General features: G+C 46.0%; 1 long non-coding RNA gene across 1 annotated transcript; it reads right to left on the reverse strand.

Annotated features, from left to right (window-relative positions):
- Window positions 1–5,246: 5,246 nt before the first annotated feature.
- On the reverse strand, window positions 5,247–5,957 carry LOC144139129 (uncharacterized). Its single transcript, XR_013316064.1, has 2 exons — window positions 5,859–5,957; window positions 5,247–5,535 (listed from the first exon to the last, which is right to left on the reverse strand). It is a non-coding gene; the product is annotated as an uncharacterized LOC144139129 (long non-coding RNA).
- Between the last annotated feature and the right edge of the window lie 1,811 nt (window positions 5,958–7,768).

Consider the following 7,768-nt stretch of genomic DNA (forward strand, 5'->3'; position numbering starts at 1 on the left):
AGGTTTTATTCGTCATTCGTCGTAAGCATACCATGCGAAGTGATATTTTAATCTGCCATGAAAACAGAACCCCTGCTGTGTTGTCATGCGTCAGGACATGCACAGCCATTTCTTGCGAGTGTACCGTGTTAATTCCTCGTTGAATTCCGTGCAAAGTTTCCCGCCCTCTTGGACGACTCGAGAAACTAGTGTTTAGGAAAAAAGTATGCAGAAAGCAAAAACCGCGTCATTTAATTCACCGAATCTCGATGACGCACGTGTTTATGGTCGGCTGCTGCTGCGATGTAGCTTGCTTTTTTTAGAGTACAACTGACAATAATAATTTTTATTTAGCATGTAAAAGTTACATCAGCTGCGACTGCAATAAATATTTTAGACGTGCACTAACCTAAGCTAGATTTGCACTAAATCTGTTTCGAAACTCCCCCTTCATAAATCGCAAAAGTTGTATAACTGCTTGTGATCGCGTTGCGTTATGTGCTACCAAGATTACACTGCTTTGCTTTCCAACGAAAATTGGGATTGAGTTTACGGAGAGCCTAACCCATCAAAATCATACGAAATTATAAACAAAGTAAAGACTGCATAGGCTCTGTCGTTTCCTTTAACGCCATTAGTAAAACAAAAAAGGAAGTAAAAATGGGTAACACATAGCCTTTATAAACGAATAAACAAAAAGGATAAGTGATTCAGACGGTTTTACAAACTCGTAACCCTGATATCCTACGCCATTTAAGAAGGTTAGGAATAAGCTTCTTTCGCTTAAAAAACAGCCAAAGCAGAGCATTATATGCGCAGGCTGGAAATTTCTGCGCAAGATACGCGCAACGTAAGGAGCATATTTTATGAATTTGTTGGAACAAATAATGCAGCCTTACCGTCTGAACTGACAGACAGACAATGGAGGGCACTTATCTGGTACATCCCTCGCCAACGCCTTAAATGAACATTTCGTGAACTCGGGAGCTCTGAATTTGACATCGCCCACTCCGATTGAACTTGACTGTGAAAAATACATTAGCCATTACGGCACTGACTTGGTATTTATGGCACCAACGTCGGCATCCGAGATTGCTTCCGTCATTATGTCCTTTATCAGTAAGTCGACGGCTGGTGAAGATGGCATCAAACCTGAGCCCATTACAGCTGTTTTTTTACTTATCGCTGGCCCATTGACACACATATGCCATAATATTCTAAAATCCGGCACTTTTCCAGATAACATAAATATTGCGCGGGTAACAGCAATTCACAAGGGGGGTAAAAGTAGCGACCTAAATAACTTCAGACCTATTTCTGTGCTACCATTTTTTCTAAAATAATGAAAAGGGTCATACACAACCACGTACAAAGTTTTCTATCAGCAAAAGGTGTGATTTCTGACAAACAGTGTAGATTTCAGAAGAACAGATCAACTGAAACGGCGTTAATAACAGTTAAAGACCAAATGATTAGTAATATCGAAAATCGCCTGTACACTGCTGGCATATTTCTCGATTTTCGGAAAACCTTCGATTCTATCAAGCACGATATTTTGTTAAATAAATATGAAAAGTATGGCATCAGGGGCCCTGAATTAGATCTTATCCGCAGGTCTCTCGATAGGAGATTTCAATTTACGTGTTTACACGAACACAGCTCCGGCATTCATCTTATTAATAAGTAAAGACTTCCGCAAGGATCAATTTTAGGCCTTTGTTATTTAATTTGTATATCAACGAACTAATTAATATGCCTTTACCAGGGACATCGTTCTGTATGCTGATGATGCCAATGTATTGTTTTCTGGAGGGAACCTCCAACAGCCTGAAATTATCTCTAACATTATGCCCGTGAGCTCAGTAAATGGCTTCATATAAACCAACTCGAACTGAATACAAGAAACCGAATTCATGCTATTTTACCCAAAAAACAGGACGGTAGGCTATGAAATACGGCTTCAGTATTGCGGTACGGCACTACAGCACGTCAATAGCCACTAATTCTGACACGAAACATTCAACAAACACCTCTCTTGGACAAATCACATCAACAATATTCGTGTAAAGTTTAACGAGGGGTTTAACGCGCCGACGCAACGCAGGCGATGAGGCGCGCCGTAGTGGACGGATAGGGATTAATTTTGACCAACTGGGGATCTTTATCGTGCGCCGAAATCTCGTACACACGGGCGTTTTTGCTTTTCGCCTCCATCAGAAAAGCGGCCGCCGCGGCGGGTATTCGTGTAAAGTTAGCACGATCGGTCCGCGTGCAACGCCGTCTTTATAGGTTTTTACCTGGATGGTTTAGGGTGCAGTTATATCACTCTATTATACACTCACATATTACATATTGTGTGCTGTTATGAGGTATTGGTAACAAATGTGATATTAATAAATTTTCTGTGTTGCAGTCCGAGCCATTCGCTTACTAAACAAGTCAAACAAATATATTAGTTTGGCGAATCTTATGATGCAATACAATATACCAGATATAAAAGAAACCTTTTTCCTTAAACTTGCTGTCTTTGTTTTCAAGCAAGTCTTCTTAAACTACGATGTATTCTTTAATAAATTCTTGAACAGAACTACCCGGTATGCGCTACGTCACACGTATGTTGTAGACCGTCCATGTACAGTCATGGACAATTCAAATACGAACCGCGGAGCGCATGGCCGAGGATACCGGTGCCGTCACCTGGCAGCGGCCGTGGAAAACGTACGGACATGCGCAGTTGAGATGACGGGAGCGAGGCTGCGTGTCCCACTGCGATATGTTGCCCTCTTTTCGCTCGCATGCTTGCCTTGTTGCCATGCCGCCAGAGCGCTGATAACAATTGTGAGCGATGCGGCGCGAGATAGTATCTGCTGCGACTGTGTGCTCGGCTCACGCGAGCGTTTGCTCCCCTTTTGTGCCGGCGTCACATTACCGACATAGCTTTGCACGTGGAGTGCGGTAACTTGATGAAATAATGATGGACACCAGGGTCACGCCCAAACCATGCGCCGTAATTCCCGCTGCGCAAATTTCTACAAGCAGTAAGGTGCCTGCCAAAAAAAAAAAAAAAAAAAAATCGGGCCCCTAAAATTGACGTGCAAGGGCAACTGTCCTATAAAATGGTTGGACTTGCATATCTTCTTAATTTTTGTGAATATTACAATTCTGCCAGTGATTGTCCCAGCCCACACAACGCTTGCAGTTAATGTCTATGATTGGAGAGGAATTCTGGTGATATATCTATTTGCTACAAGCACTGAATCCGCCAGGTGACTCAGCCATGACTCCGTCGAACAAAGGCGCGTTCTTAATCGCGGCCAGCTCAATGTTCTATTCCCAAGCCACTGGACCCCGAACGCAAAACAATGCAGTGGCATCAGAAGTTAGGCGGCAGGCATTTTTTAGTCTCCATTTATGCGCGCTGGTTTTCTTCAAAAAAGCATGTTGAGCTCAAAAATATGCTTTGCGAGAGCGTGCACGCGTTTCCCACGCAAGCAGTGGCCGCAGCCGCAAGCAATTACGCACCGCATTGCTCTCAACGCGACCAACGCCCTCAGCTGCAGCGGTGGTAGTACTTGCAGTGCTTGCAGCGCTTTTGCGCCATGGCCACGGGGCGGCCTCTCTCGCATCCACCGTGGTCCCACGTAATTCGCGCCAGCAGCGCCAAATCCTCCCCTAGTAGTACGTGGCCTCTGAGAAACGTTGCATTAATCGCCATGGCAACGAGTGGCGAGGGGGGAAAGGGCGTTTGCTGACGTCGCGGACGCTGCTGACGTCATTTATCCCGCGGCAGCCAGGCCGTGCCGCCGCGCGCCGGCCCCTGAAACCGACGCTCGTCCAACTTTCGCGTCTGCCGCCGGTCGCTGCCTCATGGGCCGCTCGGCAATGGCACCAGGCGCGAAAGTTGGACGCTCGTCCAACTTTCGCGTCTGCCGCCGGTCGCTGCCTCATGGGCCGCTCGGCAATGGCACCAGGCGCGAAAGTTGGACGAGCGGCGCCGATGACTCGAAATGGCCGCCGCCCGTCATTTGTTATGTGTGCAGTAACGTGTTTATTAATTGAACGAAGAAAACATGTAGGTAATAGTACGTTTTATGGTATCAAATTGTTGTCTTTGTGGCGATAATAATTGGAGTGTTACACAAACATTATTTTTGCTATGCATTTATTCAAAATTCACATGAGGACGTCTTTGATTCGAAGTCATGAAAACACATGTACTACACCAATATATTGCACATACATTTTATGTACACAGTACTGGACTAAGCAAAAATATGACATATGCAAATTTAGGCATACAACATTGTACAATAGGGAAAAAACGCGCTACATACACTTTTACAATAACACGGTTAGGCGGGCTAGTTGGTATTCTGAATTCACGGCTGTAACTTTTGCGCAACTTTACACGGTGACAGGTACAGGTCTTCGAGTCCCTTTTTGTATCGGTCTCCGTCTAAAATTGCGCAAAAGTTACAGCCATGAATACACATTTAGGTACACAATGCTTGATTACGAAAGAAGAACTTCGAAAGTTCTAGTCCCTACACAGATTTTTTTTTTCGCGCACACCGCGGCGGGAGAAGAAAAGAACTTGAAAGTTCCACTCAATGTATACTTATTTCTTGGGCTCAACTCGAGACAGGAATGTTCTTTAGACATTAAAAAAATTCGTTTCAGTTCAGAGACACAATAATTGGGAATCTATATGTTAAAAGAAAGCACGCACACGTATGCTTCAAGCCCTGCCTTTCGGGCGAGTTAACGCAAACTCTGAAAGAAAGCGTTGACCCGCCCATTAACCTGCATACACTTCCGAGAAATCATGTTCACACCAACAAAATGCAGCCATAAAAAACTGTTGCAACACAATGACCGCACTGTAGACACTCATTGCTGGATTATATCTACGTACAAAAACAATGCCCAACCATGTGCACGTCGTAGAACACAGAACACAAATCGAACGCACCCGTCTTTTCTTTTAATGGCGCGTGAATTAACAGTCTGCTTACCGGGGGTGGGAGGAAAGGCGGGGGGGAGAAGACACCCAGAAAAAAAAAGAAGCTTTCCTGTATTTTAAGCCGCAGATATCGGCCACGTTGTTACAAGCTACCCTCTAACTCGCGTCTGGGCAGCGCCTCTTATCTCATCCTGTCCGATACGGCATGACCATTCTAACTTCAGAACTATGGAACACCAAACCCATTCGCGATAAGATGACAAGGCGCGGACGCGCAGTTTAGATTGAACAGCAAAGCCGGCAATGCTACTTGGTTTTATTTATTTTTTAATGAGCGAAACGCTTGCAATGGCGGCTGCAGACAACGCATGTATTTCGGTTTGGCCTTCCACTGCTTCATGTGAAAATCGACTTGCATTGAACACCCCGGAGTTACGGCAGATTTTTCGGAGCTCTGAAGAGTTGAGCTTGCCTTCTTTGTGAGCAGGTGCGTCGTGATGACATTGGATGGATTGAGGAGAGTCACCGGAGGAAACGTCCAATGAAGTCGCAAACCATCCTCGACTTGGGGCCCAAACCTAGACTCATACCTGCTGCACGAAACAACAAAAAATACCTTGATAAGTATACTGAATCGACGTTCCAGCAGTTACTAAGGCAATCATCAAAAAGCGGCAATGCCACCACAAATTGATCTTGCGAGCAAGTGTGTGCGTGCCAAAGACGCGTTTACTTCTACTAAAACTTTGCGTACCTGCACAGCTGGGATACATTTGCACATTAGTTTCCACTCCAAGACGAGTGACATGTCTCATTAACTTCACGTTACATGCGCGAATTATTTTGAAAACAGAAGAGTGCAATCAGTCGGCTTTTAAGGAATTCACTATAACTTGTACAAAGCTAATTTGCTTACCTGTCGTCTTTGGAGAAGGCGAGAAACTTGGTCGAACTGTGCCGCCCTGTGTTGCTGCACCACAGAGCTGCGCAGGAGTGGTAACAATCCTTCCTCCGCTGCCCCATATTTAGAATACATTCGAATGTATTTTATAATGCAGCGAAACTTTCCGCCCGTGGAAGCGTTCAGGCAACCCGCGCAACCCTTCGCACGCCGGCTCGCTCACGCACGTACCGAACTGGCCCGCCGTGCGCGCCGAGAGAAAGAAAAAAAAAATATTGGCGCCGGTGAGCTGTTGCGCATGCGTGAGGAGGCGCGGAAGCGTTGACGCTGTGGAAAGAAAGAAACACTGAGGGAAAGGGAAGGGCCACGCCGCAGCACCGTGCCGCTAGGATCGCCACAATTTCGGAAACCGAAACTAGCCAAAGTCGCCGACCAGTGCCATGGCGACAAGGCAAGCATGCGAGCGAGGAGAGGGCAACCTATCGCAGTGGGACACGCAGCCTGGCTTCCGTCATCTTAACTGCCCATGTCCGTGCGTTTTCCACGGCAACGTCCAGGTGACGCCACCGGTACCTTCGGCCATGCGCTCCGCGGTTCGTATTTGAATTGTCCATGACTGTACAAATAACGGCATGCATATGATGGATTATTAGATGGAAGACATCTCTTACACTCGGACTCTCCTTCCATCCGGCGTGCATGCGTCCGCAACCCTCCTCCTTTACCCTCGCCTGCCAGCTGCGTTAGCAGGTTCTCCTCGCCATGCCAGCTGTGCGTCAGCGCGCCGTTAGCGCGCGAATGCTACACTCTCGCTCTCGTTGTCCGCGCCACGCCAGATGTGCATTAGCGCGCATGCGCTTCTCTCTCTCATCACTCTCTCTCGCGGAGCGGCTATATAACCAATATAACCGCGGTATCTGCGGCGCGCTCCTCAGTGGCTCCGCAAGTCGCTCTCGCTGCTACTGCTCCGACTGATGCTCCACCTGCTGCTCCGATGAGTTGAAATGGACACTACACATGCCTCCTACCGCGTTGGCTGACGCAACCGTAACCAGCTCCACTGAATTGAACCCCGTGAGATGCCTTGCATCACCCCAGGGTTCCCCTCGTGGGAAGATGGAGAGAATGTTTTTCATAATGAAGCTTTGCAATGACTACCCGATGTTATTTCAATTGCCAAGAATTGCAGGAATGTTCGCAAATTCAAAAGTGTTGCTCGAATTCTGTTTTGTTCCGCGAATGAGTTATCATTACAATGATGCAACTGTGTATGTTCGTGTTCTTTTAAGCGTCATATTTGTCCTCGTGATTCCTTGTATTGGTTCATGTTGCCTGAGCTGACGTGTGCTCCTACTAAAAATTATTACGACATGATTGCTATATATTACGTTATCCTAGGGGTAGTGAAGTGAAATCTGTTTTTTTTTTCTTTTTTCTTCATATGTCTGACGACTATTTGTGTATTGTATGTGGTTTGTGCACTACAGCGGCTGCTGGTGCTGCTCAAGCGGGGTGAAGCCGAGTCAAGAGAGTATACCTTCTTTTGCTTTACCTCGCCGTTATTTCTGTATTGTACTGCCCAAATGAAACAATAAATACAAATAAAATACAAGTTTAACTTATTTTAAACGCAAAAAATGGGGAAATCGGCAGTATCTAACACAAACTGATAGCATATACAGACAATATTACATTAAATTCAGGATAATAGTAGGACTACAGTCCAGGCATACAATTTGGTGGCCCTGTCGGGCGGGTGGTAAGAATATATTCAGAATCAAGGTAGTTTACAATAGTGAAACACAAAAAATTACAGCTTTCAAGCCTCGGAACCGGTTCGGAACGGTTCCGGGCTAAAGGTCGGATTCGGTTCCGGTTTACGGTTCGGTTCTGGTTCCGGTTCGACACCCTGCTTGGCAACCATT

Source organism: Haemaphysalis longicornis, unplaced genomic scaffold, assembly GCF_048455015.1.
Source record: "Haemaphysalis longicornis isolate Haplotype H1 unplaced genomic scaffold, Haemaphysalis longicornis Haplotype H1 scaffold_5, whole genome shotgun sequence".
In the NCBI taxonomy this organism is placed as follows: domain Eukaryota; kingdom Metazoa; phylum Arthropoda; class Arachnida; order Ixodida; family Ixodidae; genus Haemaphysalis; species Haemaphysalis longicornis.